Source organism: Ambystoma mexicanum, chromosome 1q (assembly GCF_040938575.1).
Source record: "Ambystoma mexicanum isolate Mex_15411 chromosome 1q, UKY_AmexF1_1, whole genome shotgun sequence".
Classification (NCBI taxonomy): domain Eukaryota; kingdom Metazoa; phylum Chordata; class Amphibia; order Caudata; family Ambystomatidae; genus Ambystoma; species Ambystoma mexicanum.
This window is the reverse complement of record NC_090922.1, coordinates 233,268,523-233,292,107: the sequence shown is the minus strand read 5'-3', so window position 1 is coordinate 233,292,107 and position 23,585 is coordinate 233,268,523. Positions and strand designations below refer to the sequence as shown.

Genomic DNA, 23,585 nt, shown 5'->3' with positions numbered 1-23,585 from the left:
GCTGCTGTATATCCATGTACTTGAAAATGTTGATGTGAAGCTTAATAAACAGGTTCTAGCACACCCACTGACTCCTGGGTTCTCAAATTGGCAGAGTGCACAGCACTTCATTATGTCAGAACTCCAAAGGGAAAAGTGGTCCATTTGAAACCATATAGACTCCCGGAAGCCCGTAGAAAGATAGTGGTTGAGGAAGTGAACAAAATGCTAAGAGCACATATTATCAAACCCTCTTCAAGCCCATGGTCCTCCCCTATTGTGTTCGCCACAAGACCTGGTAATTCCTGGAGGATTTGCATAGACTTCCGACAGGTCAACGCCATCTCTGACTTCTATGCCTAGCCTATGCCGCGCATCCACAAATTGATTGATAAACTCAGAAATGCCACCTTCATATCAACCCTAGACTTAAGAAAAAGACAGCTTTCGCAAAGCACCTGGGACTATTCCAGTTCAATGTCCTTCCTGTTGGGCTACACTGGGCCCCTGCCACTTTCTAACAGTTTATGGACAGGATATTACACCCCTACTCTGATTTCTATGGGGCCTATATTGACAACATAGTCATTTATAGTAAGACTTGGGAAGACCATCTTTTCCATCTCTTTACAATTATGAGAGGCCTCAGAGAAGCCAGCCTAACTGCCTATCCATCCAAATGTAAGCGGGTTCAATCAGCTGTGAAATATCTTGGCTTCTTTGTAGGGAATGGCAGTATCCAGCCTCAAAGAGAAAAAGTGAAAGCCGCCCTAGATACCCCTGCACCTAAGACCAAGAGAGACCTCAGAGCATTCTTAGGATTAACTGGTTATTACCATAGATTAATCCCTAATTTCTCGGACAGAACAGCTGGGTTGACAGACAAACTAAAGAACGCCGAACCCCAGAAGATTCATTGGACTGACGAGGATGATGTATTTTACAACAGCTTAAAACAAAACCCTATGCCAGAACCCGATCCTAAAGGTAGTAGAAGAGTTTCTGTTACAAACTAATGCCTCTCTTACAGGGTTAGGAGCAGTTTTGTCACAAGTTTGTGATGGATTAGAACACCCTATCCTATTCACAAGTTGAAAATGTTTCCCATGTTAAAAAACAACTCTGTGCTAGAATTAGAGGCGCTTGCCATCAAATGGGCCATCACCCATCTAAGATACTGTCTCCTAGGAAGAAATTCACACTCGTCACAGATCACTCTCCATTAGTGTGAATAAGCCAACGAAAGAACTCTAACTCTCGAGTCATGCAATGGTTCCTAGGCCTGTAACCCTACTCTTTCACTGTAGAGCACCGAAAAGGTAAAGATCAGCGGAACGTTGATTTCCTTTCTCGGTTTTCCTGTGAAACAGAAGCAGATACATCGCACAGGGGAAGGGCATGTGAGAAACAGGAAGGGCATGTGATAACCAGAAAGTGTCTCACCCAATAGTCCCTGGGAATCTGTCATCCAGGTGGCCAGGACACAGACATCGCTTTTGGGTCCAGTTCCTGGGGGTGGACTAGTGCGGGAGGGTCACCTGGGTGAGGGGTCTTCAGGGAATGGGAGTGGGGCACCGGATGGTGAGACGCAGTAGCCCCTTCCCTGTAGCACCTTTACCCCGTCCTACCAGGACTCTATTTAGGAACACTACCCCACCTCTTTTACAACACAAACACTTTCACACGGACAGCCCGGTATGAGAGAAAACAGACTAACACCCGAGCAGTATAGCGGACGTGTGTCCCAATACAATGGTCAAGCGCAGTCACGCAATTACTGAACATCACACACCTGACTTTCACTAAGCTTCCCCCACAGATAAAAGGAGAAGCACAAGAGCACACTCCGAGTGAGGCAAAGCAAGCAAGGAAACAGCAGTTTGGCGACGGCAGCTGAACGAGAGCAGAAAGACAGAAAAACAGAAGGGGATCACAAGGAGGTAAGTTCCCTTGATCTTTTCGACAAAGAACTGTTACTTTCAAGAAACCCCAAGAATAGAAAGCGTAAGACCAGGAAACCAGGCTGAAGAATCCTGCATTGTTTGTCGGAGATAACCGGGGCCCTCCCACATCAATAATGAAGGCGGGAAGGGGCAGCAGCTGCTGTGGTATCGTCATTGGCTCCAAGAACAAAGCAGTGTCGGAGAAATCAACTCAGCCAGTGAGTTGGGGAGACCGATATAAGACCGGTGTGTGTTGAAGCCAAGGGTGCAAGCAGCAACATAGTATGGCGAGCGCTGGAACGAACATTGTTAAAACTTGTGTGATAAGAGATGCAAGTAAAGTTCAACTGCTGATGAGTGTTTGAACTTTAAAAGAAAGATACAATACCTTTGATAAGAGTGATCAGGGGCCGCGTGGGTGCCCAATGAAAGGTCTCTGTAGTGTATACAGCTGAGAAGTGGCAAAAGTGAGTGTGAGGAAAAAGGTTATCTTAAGAAGAGAATGAGTAATTGTGAATCGAAGTGGTCCTGCGACCGGTCGAGCAAACTCCTGCACACAGTCGAAAGTCTTCGATTTTGATGAAGTAAAGAAAGTTTGGAAAAGTATATCAATTTGGGTCGAGCCCGGTAGAGGGAAACCAATTGAAGGTTTTGTGTTAAAGTGTGTTAAAGTGGGTCTGAGCCCAGTAGGGACGGACCCAGGTTGAACAGTAAATCACCTGAAAAGTTGTACATGTGAAATCCTATGAGGAAAGGAACTTTAATGTTTGTCGTGTTGCATCAGGCCCACTGAAATAAGAGACTTTTATTGGCAAAGAGCCTTTGGCACAAAAGGCCCGGATGTTGAGGTTTTGAACTGTATCCTTGTGCTAAAGAAGCCAGAGAGTGTGCTAAGCCTGAGTGTGCCGCCTTGTCCCGTGCTGAAAACATGGGGAAGGGAAGTGAATGGCTTGAACATCCTGACATATAATTTCTTGAACACTTTTGTTTTGCATAACATGGTTTCCCACAGTATTTGTATTTATACGTTAAGGATTGGCAATAGGTTTATTAGTGTAGGCCCTTTTATTTTGATAGACTAGGACTGCGTTATTATTATTTGATGGTCGTAGCCTGCTCCCATCTTGAGATTTAGGATTAGATAGGCGTTTTTCAAACCCAATTGAAGTTCAATAAATACCCTTAACCTGTGTCTGTCTTACTGTTTGATACCACACCTTCCTTACAGACTATACCGATCAACAGCAACAAGCCTTTCATAAAATGAAGGATGCTCTCTACTGTGAAACGACAATCGAGTAATTTGATTATTTGATTTAAAAAAAAAAAAATCAACAGAATTACTGGTGGACGCCAGTCCAAGCAGTCTAGTCGCTGTCCTGACACAGGTGAATGCGAAGGGTCAGCCACAAGCTGAGCCATTCGCCAGTAGAGCTTTTACTGATACGGCCAATGCAACTGCCAGATCGCGAAGGAAGCAACCACTGCCTCCTGGGGTACCTGGCACTTCCATTTCTACACACAAGACCACCCTTTTCAAGAAATCACCAAACATAAGCTGCTAATACCAATTTTTCAAGAGTCAACCCCTAGGCCTCGGCCTCAAATTGTGAAATGACTTCTCCAACTCTAGAATTACAATTTCTCACTGGAGTTTCCACCATGCGCCAAGAACCCAATGGATTTTCTCTCAAGATACCGTTAGGCGCAGAGGCAGATAGTACACCACTGAGAAGCACGTACAGATGATCAATGAAGCAGTAGCCTCTAAAGCCATCCCTCTAAAAGAACCCATAGTGTGAGGAAGGTATGGCATCAACATTAAGACAGACACAAGTCACTACAATTCAAGGGTGTTCATTGAACTTCAAAAAGGGTATAATAAACGCCTATCTAAACCTAAATCTACAGATGGGAGCAAGCTAAGACCATCAAATAATAATAACACAGTCCTAGTGGTGTCTTGTCAAAATAAAAAGGCCTATACTAAAAACATTACAACTCAGGCGTTAAGGGTTAACGCCGTCGTTAACCCTTAACGCCTGATTCCAATTTTAACGGCTGCTTTTAGCAGCCGTTAAAATCCATGGCGCTAAACCGCCTTGGTGCTAATTACGGCACCGTAATTTATGGTGCCGTAATTAGCGCCTTCCCCACTCCCATTATGCCCTATGGGGCAAAAATGGGAATGGGGAAGGGTAAATGGGAAATGGGGATTTACCGCCCCACTCACCTTGGAATGGGGCGGTAAATCCGCCATCCACATGGTGTAAACGTAGTTTACACCATGGTGGTAAAGTTGGTGTACTTACCGCCTGGGTCGTAATGACCCCAATTGTCAATCGTTACCTCTAATTACAAATAGTGTGGGGGAAAATATTATGAAAAAGAAAGAAGTGTTCAAAATTATATGTCAGGTTTTCAGGCCGTTGGCCTCCTTTCTCCACGTTTTCAGCAGTGGTCAGTCATAATTTCGAAAAAAAAATTTGAAAGAAAATAATGTCGAAACAATAATATCGAAAAAAAAATAGATTTTTTTTATTTATTATATATTTATTTTGGGGTCCGGGAATAAAAAAAAATGGGTAAAACAAAAAAAAAATTTAAAAAAGGGGGAGGAGGAACCCCCCCCATTTTAAATAAAAAAAATAATTAAAAAAAATCGCCTTTTTTCGATATTTGGTTTTTGATATTTTGACTTTCGAAATTTTTGTTTTCGAAATTATCACTATAAACCATTTTCAGCACAGGATAAGGCAGTTCACTCGAGTGTAGCACAGTCTCTGGCTTCTTTAGCACAAGCTTATAGTTCACTCATCAGCATCAGGGCCTTTGGAGCGTAAGTCTCCTTGCTTTTCAAAGTCTCTTAACTACAAAGGGCCTGAAGCAACCAAGTTATTTTCCCCTCTAGAATTTCACAAGTATTCACATCGGGAGATTCACTATCCACCGCGGATCCCCCTCAGCCCAGGCTGAGATCCTTTTAGCATAACGTTCTGCACAGGCTTCCCTCTGCCGGGCTGGATCCTGTCTTTCACCTTTCACTTTATCGCACTATGTTCTCAGGTTCTTCTTTTTCGGGTGACCCCCCTCTGTCGGGCTCAGATCCCTTCAACGCAATTAGTCTCCTTCAGCCGGGCTCGGACCAATGTCAATTTTACATCAAGTATTGTAGACTTTCGATGGGCACAGGGTTTGGATTGACCCGTTGCAGGACCACTTCGATTTCACAATTCTCTTTCTTTTAACGTTTGCACCCTTTCGGTTGGATACCTAACAGAGACTTTTGAATGAGCACCCACGTGATGCAGGATCACTCTGTATTCGGTTTTGGTTCTTAGCTTCAAAGTTCATTCACTCATCTGCTGTCTTAATAATCTTCTTTATGCAATGTTGCTGCTTGAAACCTTGGTTGCCACACAGACCGTTCTAGTATCAGTCTCCCCAACTCACTGGCTGTGCTGACTTCACTGGTGCTGCTTTGTTGTAGGAGCCAAAGACAGTACCACAACGGCAAATCCCTCTCCCCACCTTGACTATCAACGCGGGAGAGCCCCGGGTACCTCCGACACACAATGCAGGATTCTTCTGCTTTAATTCCAGGTCTTCCGTTTCCTATTCTCGAAGGCTCATGAAAGATGCAGTCTTTCGGGTGAAAAGGTCAAGGGTACGTCCCTCCTTGCCATCCTCTTCGGTCATGCCGTCTTCCGCCTTGTATTAAACTGCCATCTTGGAATTGCTGCTTCCTCGTGTGCTTTGCCTTGCTCAGAGTGTGCTTTCATGCTCTGCTTTTTATCCTTGTAGGGAAGTGTGATGGAAGTCAGTTGTTTGTGATGATCAGCAATTGCCTGACCCTGCCTAACCATTGAAGTGGGACATGTGAGTTATACGGCTCAGGTGTTAGTCCGTTTTCCCCCACAGCGAGTTGTCTGCTGTGAAGAACAAGTTACTCTCTTACCTGGTAACGTTCTTTCGATGGGATGGTCCGACGACGTATTCCATATCTATGACAGTAATCACCACAGCTGTGCTGCTTCAGAAAATCTTTTGGCGTCTGCCTCCTGCATCGATGACGTCGATACGCCACCCTCGAGGACCTCCTCCGACGGCCAACGTCATTGGATGTTATAAGTAGGACGCACGACGCCCGTAGCCTCCGTTGTAGTTTTTTCCCCAGAACGTGTGGCACCAGTCTCCTGCCAGTCAGACCACACAAAGCCCTGCAGAAACGTAAGCTGCAATCGCATAAGAAACTCTGTAGGGGGGAAGGCAGGGAGGGAGCGATATGGAATACGTCGTCGGACCATCCCATCGAAAGAACGTTACCAGGTAAGAGAGTAACTTGTTCTTCGAGGGAATTGCGTCCTCTGACGTATTCCATATCTATGACAGACTCCCAAAGCAGTACCAATTCAAGGAGGTGGGAAAAGAATTTAGAATACAGAAATTTAGAAAGCCCAATCAAATTGCAGAGTAAAGGACCGCCTTGCCAAAGGCCAGATCCTGCCCACGGATGGAATCGTGGGAGTAGTGACGTACAAAAGTATGGACCGAAGCCCAGGTGGCTGCATCACAGATGTTACGAATAGGAACACCCCTCTGCAGGGCAGTAGAGGCAGCCATACCCCTGGTAGAATGGGCCCGCAAGCCGACCGGTGGGTCCTTACCCACCAAGCGGTAACACTCAGAAATAGCCAGAATAATCCTGCGAGACAAAGATTGTTTTGTCACAGCTTGTCCCAAACGCTTTCCAGCAAAACCAATGAAGAGTTGATCGTCCACTCTGACACGGGACATGCATGAAATATAAAAGCTTAAAGCTCTCCTAGGATCGAGCCTATGGAGCCTCTCCTCTTCCTTACCAGGATGTGGAGGAGGATAAAACGCCGGAAGAACAACCTTCTGGCCTAAATGAAATTCCGACACCACCTTCGGAAGAAAAGAAGGACAAACTCTAAGGACAACCCTGTCCTTCTGAAATACAGTGAAGGGTGGCTTAACTGAAAGTGCCTGTAACTCACTCACTCTGCCAGCGGAAGTGACCGCAACCAAAAATACAGTTTTAAGAGTTAACAGTCTCAAAGGGCATGAATGCAAAGGCTCAAACGGAGCACCCATGAGAAACTTGAGAACAAGGTTCAAATCCCAACCGGGCACCAGGAAAGGTGACGGAGGGAACACATTAGTGAGCCCTTTCAGAAACTGAGAAATTAAAGGAATTTTAAAATAGGAACACTCTTCAGACGAGCACTTAAATATGGACAGCGCCGCCTGGTAACCTTGAACGGTACCCACTTGCAAGCCCCTTTGGGCCAAAGAAAGCAGAAAAGACAGAACCATGGGAATGTCACATGCAAAAGGATCAACATTCTTAACCCTGCACCAGTCGCAAAACTTTCGCCAACGGCAACGGTACAGGAATTTCGTTTCGGGCCTTCTGGCTGAAAGCAACACCTCCATCACGTCTTCAGGGAGGTCCCAATCCTTATACCTCAACCTTTCAGAAACCAAACATGAAGGTTGAGGGGTCTGACCTCTGGATGGAGAACCTGACCCCCTCCCGTGAGAGCAGATCGTCTCTGTAGGGAACACGACGTGGAGGGCAGATGGACAAGTCGAGAAGGTCCGGGTACCACGTCCTCCGGGCCCACGCCAGAGCAATGAGGATCATCCGGGAACCGAACCTTCGTAACCTCCGCAGCACCTGCGGGATGACGGGGGACTGGAGGAAACGCATACAGCAGTGGGAATGACCACTCCATCACGAACGCATCTCCTAAGGCTCCTTTTGGAGGAGATTCCCGCGAGCAGAACCTTTCGCACTTCCGGTTGACACTGGAGGCAAAGAGATCCACTTGAGGGGTCCCCCAAAGGGCGCAGATCTCCAGGAGAATCTCCTGAGCCAACTCCCACTCTTGAGAGATCGCGCTCTGCCTGCTCAGAGCGTCCGCCGTCACGTTTTCGTCTCCGGCCAGATGAACTGCCGAGATCTAAACTTCCTGCTGGATTGCCCAGAACCAGAGGAAGTGACCCCGCCCCCCCCTTTTTGTTGAGGTAGTGCATGGCCACCGTGTTGTCCGTCAGGATCAGGACATTCTTCCCTCGCACAGTCGGCAGAAAAGCCTTCAGGGCTAGCCTGACGGCCCTCAGCTCCAACAGATTGATATGGAGTCTGGACTCCGACGGAGACCAACGACCGCTGACTGTCAACTCGTTGGCATGAGCTCCCCATCCCGTGAGGGATGCGTCCGTCACGATCGTCACCTCCGGCCAGGGTAGCCAAAATGGAGCCCCCTTCATCAGATTGTCTTCGACGGCCCACCACAGAAGGTCCTGGGCGACTGAGGACGGTACCTGAACAGGGTCCGACATCCTGCCGGAGGACTGAGACCACTGGAGCTTGAGTGCCCATTGCAAAGATCTCATCCGCAACCGGGCCTCTGGCACCAGAAGAATGCAGGATGCCATGAGGTCCAGCAATCTCAAGAACTCGAACGCTGGGAGACTCTGGGCAAGCTGAAACTTGTGCACCATCTGCTGAATGTGATGAGCCCTCACCTGGGGAGGAAAACACTGCCCCAGGGACGTGTCGAGCACTGCTCCGATGTACTGGAGCCTCCGAGTTGGTGTCAAATGGGACTTCTTTAAGTTGAGGGAGAAGCCCACTTTGTGGAGGGAGTGGCAGGTGACTGACAGATGATCCAAGACTTGCTCGGGAGAGCGCGCCCTGATCAACCAATCGTCCAGGTAGGGGTAGACGTGAATCCCCCCTTTCCTGAGGTGCGCTGCCACCACTACCATGAGCTTGGTGAAGACCCTCGGGCGGAGGTCAATCTGAACGGCAGGACCCGAAACTGAAAGTGTGAGTCGCCAACCGCGAACCTCAGCTACTTCTTGTGCTTTGGATGTATCAGCACATGAAAATAAGCGTCCTTGAGGTCGAGAGACACCAACCAGCCCTGAAGTTGAAGGGCCTGGAGGACTTGAGAAAGAGTAACCATCTTGAACTTGTCCTTCCTGAGGAGTTTGTTCAAACCGCGCAAGTCCATGATGGGTCTCAATCCCCGTCTTTCTTGGAAATCAAAAAATAAGGGGAATACCAACCCTTGTTCCTCTCCGCTACAGGCACCAGTTCTATGGCGCCTTTCTCCAGCAGGGATTGAATTTCCTGTGCAAGGAGCGGATCTGGACTCTTCAAAGAGAGATTCCCCGGTGGATTGTCTTGAGGCCTCTGCCGGAAAGGAAGACAGTAGCCGTGGGCAATGATCTCCAGAACCCACACATCTAAAGTAATGGCACGCCACTCTACAAGATGCTGCACCAGCCTTCCCCCAACCAGCGAACCATGGGACATGGCCTCATGACTAAGCTGAAGCGGCTGCGGCGTTGCCTGAGGGCAAAGAGGCAACTGCCCGAGCGGACTTGGCACCTCGAGTACCTTGTTTTCCACCCCTGGCACTCCTTCGGTGGCCCCTTTGACTGGCAGCTTCTCTCGCTTTACCAAAGGATGAGTAATAACGAAAGGAACCTCCCCTCCATTGCTGTCCCCAAGGACGAAAAGGCGGACGTTGACGAACTGCAGCTCCCAACGACTTTGCTGCAGCTTTGGAGGTCTGCAACCTCTCAAGGCTCTCGTCAGCCTTGCTGCCAAAAAGATGTTCCCCGTCAAAGGGCATGTTGAGGTGCCGGGCCTGCACATCAGGCGCAAACCCCGACTTCCGCAACCATGCAAACCTGCGTATTACGGTGCTCGCCGCCATGGACCGGCTGACGCAATCTGCCATGTCCAAACCCGACTGAACGGCCTCACACATGGCATCCTTGCCATCCTGAACCATGGCAAGGAAACCTTCCCGGTCATCCCCTTTGGGAATATGTTCAGCCGCTAAGGAAACACAGTTCCACAGAGTGTGTGAAACGTGACAAGGCACATGCAGAGTTTGCCGCCGGAAGCGCCATACCCCTTGAAGAAAACCCTTTCTTCGCTCAGCCGTCAAAACGCTTGTCGTCCCTATCAGGAGGGATGGTAGGATACGACGCCAGCTTTGCCGGGGCCGTAGCCGCCTGCACCACCAAACTCTCCGGAGTGGGGTGCTTGGTCAAGTAGCAGGTGTCGCTACTGGCTGGCCGGTATTTTCGCGGCAAAGACTTGACCACTGCAGGGAGACTCTCCGGAGCAGTCCAAGCCGCCGCCACCCTCCTCTGTAGAGCCATATGAAACGGCAGTACCGGGTCAGTTGGTGGACCTTGGTCGAGGATATCCGTAAGGGCATCCTGAGGAAAATCCCCTGGGGGAGCAGACCACCCCAAGTACTCGGTGACCCTGGACATAAGGCGCCGGTACGAGGAGTCGGCATGAGTGCCAGGCTCAGGCCTACAAAACTCCACCTCCGGAGAGGTGTCCAGCCCACTGGCATCGTGCAGGGACTGACGCAGGTCCTCAATTTGGCTATGGCCTGAGAGAATCTCGCCTGGCACCGTATCAGGAACCATGCCATCATCAGAGCCCTCATCCACCTCTGAAATAATCTCAAGATGGCGGTATGAAGGCACAGAATGTGGAACAAAGACATGCTTGACCTTGGCCAGAGCCTTTCTAGGGGGTTCCACTGAGCCCCGGGGTACCCCGTCGAAACAGCCTCGGAAGGCATCGAATGAATCGGCATCAACGCCGGACGCGGTGCCGACAGCATTGATGGCATTGACACAGACCTCGAGGGCGGAGCCCCGAGCGTGTCCCTCGACAGCCTGGGTGCCGATGGCGTTGACCACTTTTTCGGAGGCGGGGCCTCGAAAGAGTCCGTCGACAACCTCGGCGCCACCGGCATCGACGTCTTCCTCGAAGACACCACAGGTGCACACGGTCTCGAGCGCGTCGAGGACCGGGACCTGGAACGGGCATGACGAGAACGGTTCCCCTTGTCTGAGCGGGATCTTTCCCGCGAATCGTGCCGACCACCCGAGCCCGAAGGCGTGCGAGCGGTGTCTCTCGACCGATCACAACCGACCCCACTCGGAGGCGCGGACGGACCAGTGCCCTGCGATTCGAGAATCGCCAACACTTTCTTCCCGAAGGAAGCCCATTCCTCCGGCGTCGCATGCTTGGTGGGATAAGCGACCCGCCGACGGGCGGAGTCCTCGGATGAGGACGGGGAAGGCGACCAATGACGGTGCTTCCGGGAGTGCCTCGAAGAGGCATAGGAGTGGCAGGACCTACTCCAGGACCGAGACCCACTACACTTCCAGCGACGATGCAGAGAGTCGCCCCTCGAATCGTCCGTCAAAAGCCCCGCAGACCTCAACTTACCTACCGACAACTTCTTCTTGCGCTCCCGCAAGGCTTTGGACGTAAGCGACTGGCAGTCGACACAGTCATCCGTGTCATGGGTCTCCCCGAGGCACCAGAGGCAGGCGTTGTGCGAGTCCGTCACCGACATCTTGGACCCGCAGTCCCCGCACTTCTTAAAGCCCGGACGCGGGGTGGAAGACGAGGTAGACATCTCACGAAGAATATACTTCACAAACGAACAGGTTCGAAGAACCGATAAAGAACAGAAACTCCAAAGAGTCGAGACGCGCCGAGATCTCCGAAGCGAACAGGTGCGCGGAAAAAATGGAACTGAGGCTACGGGCGTCGTGCATCCTACTTATAACATCCAGTGACGTAGGCCATCGGAGGAGGTCCTCGAGGGCGGCGTATCGACGTCATCGACGCAGGATGCAGACGCCAAAAGATTTTCCGAAGCAGCACAGCTGTGGTGATTACTGTCATAGATATGGAATACGTCGGAGGACCCAATCCCCTCAGAAAAGTGTTTGTGTCGGAAAAGGGGGTGGGGGAATCGAGTCCCTATGTAGCCTACCTGGTAGGATGGTGTAAAGGTTTTACAAGGAAGGGGATACTGCGTCTCGCCATCCGGTGTCCCACTTCCACTCCCCGAAGACCCCTCATCCAGGTGATCCTTCCGCACTGGTCCACCCCCAGTAACTGGATCCAAAAGCGATGGCCGTGTCCTTGACACCTAGATGACAGATCCCTGGTGACTAGCAGATGAGACACCTTCAGGTTTCTCACAGTAGATAAGACCCTGTACGGTGAGTGTCAACAAGCAGCCACATGGGTGACCGTATCGGGTCAGTGAAAAAACTATACTCAGAGCATGACAGCAGGCACCAAGATTCAAATATCTACGATGTTGACCATCCACCGATAACTCTCCAAATCTGCTTATGGCCTCGTACTTCGAGGAACCCGAATAGCTGTCCCTGACTCCCTCTCTGACCGTGTAGTCCAGCTAGCTCACAAGGGACACCAGGGGATTGTGAAACAAAGACTGGTCTGAGGGAGAGACTTCCAGAAGTGAACATAAAGTAGGAAATAGCCTTATCCACCTGTTTGATGTGCCATGTCTTTGGAAAGGGGGCTCTACTGCCTTCTATTGGATAACAAGAACAAGGTGGGTGACCTTGTGCAAGGTCAGCAGGGATTCCTCCTTATCAAGTGGCAAATACCTGCTTATACTTCTTAACAACATCTCTCAATACCCAGAGATTGAAATGCAGGTCTCACAAAATTCTTAAAAATCCCAATAGACCAGCTGGGAGAGTTGCTTAGTTCACTGCATATGTGTTCCAGCTGTGTCATAACAGTACTGCGCAGGACGACGGCAGCCATTAAAAGTACTGCACTTGAGAAATAGAAATGCACAACAGGGCTTAGCAACCTTTGTTTATGCAGCAAAGAACCAACTGGAGCCCATATCCCTCCATGACCATCCCAGGCCATGCAAAATTACTGAAACCTAATAGCCCAACAACAGATATCTATGTAAAAAACTCTGAAAATAAGAGTGAAAAGACAAAAGAAGTGAAAAGCAGGTTCATGACAAAGTCTGCACTCCCCTTGGCTGTTTATTACATAAGCTGAATTCACCTAATTAAATTCATACCGGATCAGGAGATCAGAGCAAGAGACACACACAGAAGTCAAAACAACGGAAGCACCCCTTCTCTATCATAGCACTGAAAGGTTCATGGGTCTCTTACATCAAACATAAAAGTCTGCCTGACTTCACAGCAATCTTGGGGAATTTTACTCCATTTGGGTGATACATTTAAGAAAGAGAAATCTTTAAATAGCCTTTAGTGGAAAGGCTACTCTAGATCAATATTCTAGGAGGTGGATATACCAAACAGTTTGATGACGTCAAATGTCTGCCATGACAAGTGTATATCAATCACTTTTGGGCATGTTAAGCGTTTATGGTATGGGTTTAGAACCATAATAGAGGGCATGCATCCTCAGTTTACTTCTGACAGTCAACCACTTTTACAGCTTAATTAGAATGGGCCATGGGGCACAAAATGGGGCTCATTACGAGTCTGGGGGTGCAGAAAGAAATCAGTGGTAACTGAATTACTGCCACTTTTCTTGCTTCACCATACTACAAGTTTGGCCGTGAAGTTGGGGATTCAATGAGGTAAATCCTCCCACTTTCTGCCGATAAATCAGCAGAATTACCACTGCAGAAATTCTGCTGAAATCCCCCATGGAATCCTATGGACTCCAAATTAATGGGGACTAGAATCCGCCAGACCGAGTGGCAGAAACAGTAATTCCTTTCAGCGGTATTCCGGCTGATTTACCACCAGAATACTGCCCAACTCGTAATGAGGCCCAAAATGTTAATGTTAATGTTATGTTATATGATTAGGATTTATAAAATGTGGAGCTTCGATTTGCAAGGTCTTCAGTCACTCTGGCAGATCTGAAAATGAATGTGCAGTTTTGGTTAGTAGGGGGAGAAGGAAAATGCAAGATTGTTTTGCTCTTCTGTTAATGCACACAGACAGGAAATACCATGAGCCCTGTCTACGGGTTGGTTTCTGGGTGCATTGTGTGGATAGCATTGAGTCGTATGTGTAAAGAAAGGACAGGTCGGTGGTAACGTGCAGGTACCACCGGCGGGTTGCTGCTGACCCCGAGACAACGTATCCGCCGCCTGACTTCCCAATGCCACCGGGACATTACAAGTCCCGGTGGAGTGGGAAGTCAGGTGGGGATTCGGTAAGTCCCCATTCCTGTGGAGTTCATAGGACTCCACGGGAATGGGGACTTGGAAGCACCGGCACCGTTGCCAACGGTACCTGTGCTTCTGTGACAAATCTGCCAGCAGGGGCCGTTGCACCCGGCAGGGTCAAACCTGCTGGGCGCAACGGCAGACTTGTAGTGTGACGGTCCGGAAACACAGGGGCAGGTAAGCTTAACGGCACCCTTGTTTCCAGACCGCCACACTCGTAATGAGGCCCTTGTGTACCCACTGGTGAGTGGCTTGGCTGGTTTGAACGTTGTGCAGTGTATTTGAGCGCATGGCTGGAGTAATTAGTGGGTACATATAGCAAAAGGCTGGGGTGTGACATTACAGAGCATATATAGTTTTAATGCCATTACTGCTTAGGTGACAGGGCGCCAGTCGAATTTAGTGTTGTATATGATGAGTGTAACAAAGTGGAAGTCCGGATACCAAAGGTAAGTAAATTTGAAAAGGTGGTAGAATCCAATTCAAATTGGATTCTACCACCTTTTCAAATTTACTGTGACCTGTTGATGCAAATTTTGTTTGCCTCTCTACTTGATATTGTTTTCTTGTATTTTTGTGAATGAACATTGACTATATATTTTATAAATCCTCATTCTGTTGGACAGAATTGAATTGTCTGGTTTACATTCTTTTCTGATATCAATATCTAAATTGAGTAGTGGACTTAGTCCACACATTTGAAAGTGTGCAGGGGACGGGAGGGTTCCTAGACGGAATCCTCTGCCCTTTTGTACCCTGATAACCAATCAGGCACTATGACCACAACAACACCACACCAACTCCAACCACAACACTCAGGAATATCACACTACCGAGATCAGAAAGACCATAGCGACCTACCCCAGCACCAAACCAGGAACTATGGTACAGCAGATAAATTGCCCTGAGACATCACAAAATCTGACCTGCCCTGGCACTAGACGAGGCATTACGTAAACAGGACATCACAGAAGGAACATGCACCCAAAAATACCCTAAACACACACACGGAGCAATACTCTCGACCCGCACACAAATACACATAGCGACCCACCCCAGCATTAAAACCGGGCACTATGGAAACAATCAAAACCTACACTCACACTCCCTCACTGTTGCAACATGCTCCCTCACAGACAGACATAGCGACCCACCCGGGCACCAGACCAGGCACTAGGAATGCCCATCCAGTCATAAACACGCAACCTCACACATGCAACAACAACCAATACACAACACTCCACACTCCAACACACACACCACAATAAGCACACAAAGGTTGAAATGCATATTACATTACATAATTCATGGCATGAATAGGTGCAGGCTAAATCTGAAAAAGTCACCCAGACCCTGGGCAAAACCATCACCGGCATATCCGAAAAAGGCACACGGCCACATCTTATCCACCGACATATCCACAAAGGCACACGGCCACGCCATATGGAATAAAAGTTCCACGCTTGTAAGAAAGTCACTTAGTTCACGAGTGGCACTTCGCCATGGACACGTGCAGTGCTGGTACCTCGCCATGGACAAGTGCAGTGCTGGACAGGCACCTCAGAATGGGCACGTGCAGGACACTTACAACCACCTCACCATGGGCACATGCTTGGATCCCATCCTCGTCACCAGTGTAACAAAGTGGAAGCCCGGATACCAAAGGTAAGTTCATGAGGATTTATTGTCCTTGTCACAACTTCACAAGGGAAACACAAGGCTCACCCCACACCCATATTCTCAGCTCTCAGCCTTCTCTCTCACTAACCGTGACCCATCATAACACTCTGACACAAACATTCCACCAGCTGATGACATCACACACACTGCTACTCTCCAAGCCACATTACAACCAGGGATTAGGCCCCTGTGTGAAGTACACCAATGATAGGGTGGTATATGCCATGAAATGACTGAAGCTTGCTATTCCATGCAACAGCCAGAAGCAAGAAGAGCCGAATGAAATTCAAAAGGTGTGAACATGCTGTGTCTTATTTGCTGTTCAGAGTCTGGGTGCTGGGTGGTATTTTATGATATTAGATGTTGAAAAGCAAGTTCATTAGCGATTTCCTCAAACTAAGGTGATCCTTGATTGTGTGGATTTCCTTTAGAAGCATGCTCCAGAGTTTGCAGACCATGTTGTCGAAAGGTGAATCTCTGTGTCTGTTTCTCTCTCTGGTCTTTGTTAGTATATTGTCGTTGGATATTAGAGTCCTTCTTGGTTGGTATTGGGTGATCTTTCCTTGGATGGATTCTGCTCCACTGCCCTGTAAGGCCCTGTGGATGAGGCAGAGTGCTCTAAAGTGCATGCTTTTCTTTTGAACCGGTAGCCAGTGGAGAGCCTTAAGGGCAGGTGTTACATGGTCCCTCCAGTTCAGTGTGAGTAATTATCTTGCTGCTGTGTTAGGATGCATTGCATTTTCTTAATGAGGCAATCTGGCATGCCAGGATATATGCTATTAACATAGTTCATTCTTGATAAAAACCAGAGGTATGATTGCAATGGTCCTGTGCAGGAAGGTGAGGAATGGAAATAGCCGTATGATTGAGTGAAAATGGTGGGAGCATTACTTTTTGTGAGGTTATGATTATTTTTCAAGGGTAAATCCATTATCCATAAGGATGCCAAGGTTCTTGCATCATATTCGAGATTTTGGACAGGAACCCATTACCATAGGCCAATGTAGTGGTGCTTCGAGTGCAGCAGAGAGAGACAAGGTCATGAATTCTTTTTTTCCAGGTTACGTTTTTGGTTGCGAGTTCTCACGCATGTGCTCACTTCTGCAAGACAGTTAGAAAGGTCATTGCTTATGTCATTGTTGCTGGTCTTCATCTCTCCTGTGATAGAGAATTACTCAACACCAGCCATGTTTCACAGTCATATCACATAGAAGCGGTCATGAGACCCAATGGTTTACTGAAAAAAAACAGATCATAATTTCTGTAACAATTTGGTGAACACTTGGATTGGACCAAAGCAACAAACATGATTCCCCTGAAGAACACATCTCTAAACTCTGTTGATACAAGATATCCCAGCAGTCAGTAAGAGGGCGACTAGGAGTACTAGTACTCCAATCAATCACTACCAGGGAGACTTCCTCCTTTAAAGCCCTCTCTATGGCAAGCAGAGGGCGTTCTATTGGGAAATAGAACGCCCTCTAAGCAAAGACAAACTCAACAAAAAACACAGCCTGTAATAAACATCTTTGATCTGTCAAATCTCACCTGCTAAAAATGCCACTGACCAACTTATCAGGTTTCAGATGACTTTTCCAACAAGAGGCTTAGCTTAGACTTCCTTCCTGAAACAATGAAAGACGAATCCTACATTAAAAGAAATCTAAAGAACCTTTATCTTGCATTAACCACACAATATGACAGAGCTTGTCAACATTTGCACAATATGAATACATTTACCAAGGATACAGAGTTGGGCGCTCACACTTCTATAGAAACCTGGTAGCCGAGCAGTGTTATTGGCTCAGATGTGGTCCTTCTGGCTGCTTCAAGGAACAAATGTGAGTTGTAAGACTCAAGGGAAATCCCATTTTGAATTGCTGAAGTGAACAACAGTGGACATTTTGACTAAACGATGGATAAGGTAGAGAGAATTAATAGTGGGCATGCAGCTAAAACTATCTACTATTGTGAGAAATGGCAGTGGGGAGCAGACTGATGTGGATCATGAAGATTGTGTGATATGGGGCTTTGCAGGTGCTCTACCGTGAATTAGTAGTTACATGCAAGAAACATGGTATGGACAATGGGAGGTAAAATGCCTTCTCTCCAAAACAAAGGTGATCTGGAGGGTATTTCAATGATATAGGAGCACTGCTGTCCCCTGCTCTGTCAAGCTCCTGCTCTGTCAAGATCCAAGGCTCAGTGTATGCCCTACTCCTCTCTTTACTTCTGAAGTAGCCAAGTACACCAAAGAAATTGATCAAGAACCAACTACCAATCCTAACCAAAACAGTATTTGCTGTAGTTCAAAATGAAAGGACCATGTGCTGGATCCCATTTCCCTTGACCTATCACGATCCCTGTCTCTATATAACTACCTTTCCTCCAACAATTAATTTCTTCCTCTTTCTTTGCTGCTCATGAAGTAGATAAGTATATATTTGATCTCACATTGATATTGCACCAGCGCTGATGCAGTAGGCCTATGCACAGCCCGATCACAGTAAACCTCCCTACCCTCTCAAAGGAAGAGCTTCTTAGGGCTGCATCAGCTTAGTGCATCGTTAGAAGATTCAGAAGCCGGATGGGGTGAGCAGAGTACGAGCAGCCCTGAACTTATAGCAGGGGAATGTGTATGCAGAACAGACAGCAGTGGAGCGCAACGGGACGATAAGAGTTTCCAGGTAACGGCACTCTGGCCCATCACCCCACACGTGCAGGTCGCAGTACTAGGACGTGCATTACAGCAACAAGACTGAACAGCGAGCGAGGCAAAGGAGCACCAACCATTTACACAGGGCAGCATATCGCTGTTTAAGAAGCCATGGCACCCAGTCACAATAGCAGCAATAGATCGGAGCGTCGCCCGGCAAAAACGTAGCACCGCTGGGCTTAGAAGCATACAGGACAGCAGAGCTTATGCCAGAGTGCATTTTTACCCTATCATTGGCACAGCTTATGGCACATGTCCCACGCAAACCTGTGTTCAAGTCCAAGGCGAGTACCTTAGGCATGCACAACAGGCCCAGGATGGGTGACAGGTTCCAAGCCTACTTGATTATCAAGGGAAATGTCCCTTTCATGGGCAGCAGGTCCCAGAGCAAATCTACGAGATATAGCCATCTGCACACAACTATGGGCCAGAGGGACCCAAGATCTCCCTCAAAAACCTTATGCAAAACACAGCAAGGAGCAGGCGAGACGCCAAGACCAGGGCCCTGGGGGTAAGGATTCAGAGATGACACTAAGCTTTAAAAGTGTCCTGGGGTTATATGTAGATGACATGGACAAGAAAGCTGTATTTGCAGGACTGGACCCGCCTAACATGAGGTTAAGTGTCATGGAGGATTGAATGACCTTTTCTCAGGGCATCAAGCCTGGCAGAAACCTATTTTCCATAGAAGTGCCTTATACCTGAGGTCCAACATGATAGAACCTAGTCAAGACAGCAAGGTGCTCAAGAGAGCTGCAGACAAAGACATAGACAAGGGAGCGGACGACAAGCTGAATCCAGACACTCTCGTGCATCCCAGATCCTCTGAATGGGAGCTCTCCTGAGTAAAGTGGCAGAATATCACAATACAAGGCTCTCCATGCCACTGGACTGAAGCCAGGAGTATCCTAAAAGCCAAATGCCCCAGGCTGGTCCTGCAGTGTAAAGTAGAGGAGAGGCCAGAGATTGACCCCTGCATGCTGACTTATATGGTCAGGTATGGCCAAGATGTAAAACGAAAAGCACTGATTGATCCCGGAAAGCCCGACAGGAAAAACTATTAGAGGTACTTGTATTCATTTGAAGACCAGGGATTTCAATTTCGAACAGAAATGACCACATTAACAGATAACTGAGGCCTTCCCAAAAAGAATGCCTGTTCAATAGCACAATATGAGAACAAGTGGTGACACAGACAAAACACAGACAAAACAAAGGTAAAACCCCAAAACCCCAGAAAATTGGCAGTTAGGGTAAGCTAAACAACCATAACTCGCGCTACCACAGTGCACTGCAAGGACTAACACCCAACAAAGATGACATCACAAATGTCATTGATGACATGAGTGATGACATCACATGTGTATTTAGTTTTCATGAAAAGCCTCCACAAGGAATTGGAATTGTACTGTTGGAAGAAAACTATCAGAGATCATTGGAAGAACTATGAGATGCGTTAGCTTCTCAAAAACAGACTTTGTTGGTTTCAAGTCTAAAAGATGGTCAACATGTTTCGGCCATTACAATCACAAATAGGCACTATCTCTAGTGTCTTTTTAGAACAGATTTTTCTTCGGCCTTCTTCAGGACGAGCTATTTCGTGACAAGAAGCATCTGTGTTTTTTTATCCCAGTTTTCGGTCTTGAGAACATGCTTGTATTTGTAAATACTAACGTTCAGGGAGTGAGCACTGTTAATAATTAGTTCAATATCTTGTTTTCAAGTCATGATTTCTTAATTTCTCCCTTTATTTTGGGATGGCTTTTCCTTTTTTGTATTCAAGGAGCTTTTGTTGATTATTTGTATTCGACACACTACACGTATAGCCACTCCTTGCGTCTTAATTTGAGTGCAAAGGGGAATGCTGCTTGTTACTTGCCTTGTCTATCTTGCATGTTTTAGCAATTCCATCTAGGGCATTCCAAGGCTCAGGTGTAATACGCAGCTCTTCGGGTGATTGATGGCTGTATGAACTCTAATATATAAGGTGGCCATGTGCAAAAGGGGTGTATGTTACACGTACAACCCTGCAACTGTCGCGATCTACGCTGACCTTTCCAGGTGTGTACGCGTGGGGATAGGGGAATAAATGTCAACCAGGGTAGGGGTTGTCCTTTGTAGTGGTGGCTCTTAAAAAACTGTTTTTTAAAACAACTTCCACAGTAATAACTCTTTTTTCGGGCTTTTATAATTGCTTTTATTTGTTGCACTGCACCTCACATTCTTACAATACCGTCTTCAGCGCAGTCTGTAGATTGGAAAACCAAATGTCATGACGACAATGAAATGCCATTTCCATTGAGAAGGTGCACATATCGATCACCAATGTTGTCATTGTCACAGGAGTACATCCCAGCAGCACGCAAAAAAGGTACACATGCTTCTGTTGATAAGACACCTTCCCATCTCTGGCTGCCGACAACATTAATTGGGATAGTTATATAGTGGACTTGGGGGTATACATGAGAAAAGCACCTTCGCAGTGGCAAAAATGTGCTGCACTTTATTCATCTGCTTTTTGAGTTGACGGTACACACTTGCACATGTATGGAACCCAAAAGCAATGCTCCAAAGTGCACTACCACAATGTGTAAAGTACCTAAACTGGCCACTCGTCGACATTCTACAAGCAAATGGTCGAAAGTACGTACAGCGACACCGCAACACAAAGTCTCCACTTTGTCCAAATTCGAATTGCCGTTAAGGCCTCTTTCCACGGCATACTGGAGCAGATCTAGCACAAAGCGATCACCCAATATGAAAACTGTACATCTGGCCATCTCTGCCAGCCTCACTACACACAGTAATGAAACCAAATATGGCCATCCTTTCCTGTGACGCACACTCTAACCACCTGATTGGACAATTGCAACAATCGCATTTCCATTGGCCAGCATGTTCAAAAGTGCAGAATGTAGCATGTGCGCCGTGCAAAGTATCATATTGGCCGCGCCCCAGTAAATCATGACTAGTCCTTCTTCCCTTTCCACTATCCTCTTCCCATCACGCCGTTATTAGGTATTGCTAAGTACTCTCACACGCATCCACCAATGCCCTCCAAGACTTCAGCATCAATGTCAGTTCTACACAAGACTTCATATGTACCGTTACAAAATCAGCCTGCACGTGTGCTGTTATTGGAAAGCACTTTCAGTGGAAAGTTCAGTGAAACATTGCATGAGTTATAAATGCACATTCATCCACATAAGCACCCATCACCACAAAAGAAAGGTATGAAAAGTTATTTTGCAGTATGTTCACAACTCTGTTATAAGTGCCTCTGCGCACGATATCTGCCTCTAAGCGCCTACTACGTGTTTAAAAAGCATACTGATGTTCCTCCCATCTCCTTCCATAAAGTGGCAATTTGTTTGTATGTGCTTGCAACGTTTTCCTTTACCCATGTCATACACTATGTTAGCGAAACTGGAACTCTGTTCTTTCCTTCCGACAATGCTACGAAATTTCTTCTCCACTAACCCACCTACTACATAACTCGTAAAAAGAAGGCACATTGTAGGGTCTAAAAGCACCTGAAAACCTTTGCATGTGCTTTTTCTTTTTCCTCTACTCTCCCCTACTCACTTCCTGGCTAAAATGTATGGTGCACTGCTTTCCTACCCACCCTATAATCTGTGCCCCAGGCCACCTCCTTCCCTACAGTTCCACCCCTGCACTGGCTTTCTACCAACCCCGCAATTGGGGACTGTTTTCTATAACCACTTCATGTCTACATTTATCCTTGCACTTTCCAGCACCGGCCTTATATTTATATTTTTTATTGTTCCCCTGTACTGCACTTTGCCCTCCCCCTTCCTATTCACTTGAGCACTCTCAATATCAGCTGACCTAGAAGAATCAAAGTCTCCGTGTGGCCTCTGTTCCGCCTCCCTTTCCTCTGAGCGCCTTCACACACTTATATATTATAAATGGCACAACATACCATAACACATCATATCATATAATGCACACACTGCATTCATAACACATGATGCCTGCCACATACCTTGTAAACTTCAGAATATGGTCTTCCCACTGTAATGCATGTACTACAAATGTCAGAAAAGTGAACCAACAAAACCAGCAGGGAATCTATATTAGCAACGTTAAGCAAGTGCGTGCAGTGCATGCATACAAACAGGATGCATGCCCCTTACCTTGCACACTTTCACCTTAGCCTCCTACATTTATCGATGCAAACAAACCTTCTGTCACAGTGTTTATGTACACACCACAACCAGCCACCACATTGCCCAATGGCTTAGCCTCCACACAGCCAATGCCATAGGTGCCATCCTAAAAAGAGCCGGATGGGCCACGTCTAATCCTCAAAGTGCAGCAGAATCAACAGCATTACCATGCTAGAAACTGGAGGGGGAGGGGGATCAGGTGGTGTTTGGGGGGGTTTGAGGGCGGAGGGGGAGGAATGTGAAACAGGGGTGAGGATTGTGTCTTTAGGATTGTCTGTAAAAACACTTACATTTTCTTTTCTTTTTGTTGAGTTTTTCTTATGTGCGTGAATTCATAGTTTTTTCCTTATTTTTCTATTTTGCTCACTGTCTGTTTGCTTCTGCTCCTCAAATTTTTCTCGATTTAAGATGAACGCTTATCTTACATTTCTACAGAATTCTCTGCAACACTTTGTGCAGAGTGGCAAACAGAACAGCTTTGCCAATGGAGGTAAAAAAATGCCATTTCCTTGAAACCACTGGAAATCTGGCTGATTACTAATGCTTTCATAGTCAGAACATCCCAGCACTGCACATAAAGTCGCACATGCTTCCGTTTATCCAACATCTCCCGACCTCTGGCTGTAGACTATTTACACTGGCATTCTCCCATTGTCCTCTTTGTGTCATCGATGAGAAAATCACCTTTGCAGTAGGAAACATCTGCATCACAGCTGTCATCAACTTCTTTAAGTAAGCAAGCAAACTTGAGCACGACATGTGGCCCAAATGTAGTCCTCCAAAATGCACGACCACCACATCTACAGTACCAACAGAGGTCACACATTTGCAAAGAAGATCCATGCACCCGAAACCCCACTCATAAACTGTGCCCCAAAAACCTGCACTCCTTCCAACTGAAAGTCAGTATCGAAGCCTCTTTCTACGGCACACCTGTGAAGATCATGCACAAAGGTATCACCGACTATAAGCACTCGCCGTCTGTCCATCTCTGCCA

The 23,585-nt window shown here is 47.2% G+C and overlaps 1 protein-coding gene across 7 annotated transcripts in view; it reads right to left on the bottom strand.

The window, feature by feature from the left end:
• LOC138526937 (galactoside alpha-(1,2)-fucosyltransferase 2-like) overlaps positions 1 to 23,585 on the bottom strand; it is a 234,519-nt gene that overhangs the window by 124,096 nt on the left and 86,838 nt on the right. For 4 of the 7 annotated variants that reach the window (XM_069637812.1, XM_069637800.1, XM_069637832.1 and 1 more), the window contains one exon: positions 17,231 to 17,307. The exons of 1 other annotated variant lie outside the window; for it this stretch is intronic. The gene's annotated coding sequence lies outside the window, so the exon portion shown is untranslated. Of the gene's footprint in view, positions 1 to 15,668; positions 16,920 to 17,230; positions 17,308 to 23,585 lie in introns of those variants that run through there. 2 more of the 7 variants (XR_011283781.1, XR_011283782.1) reach the window with 2 other exon arrangements.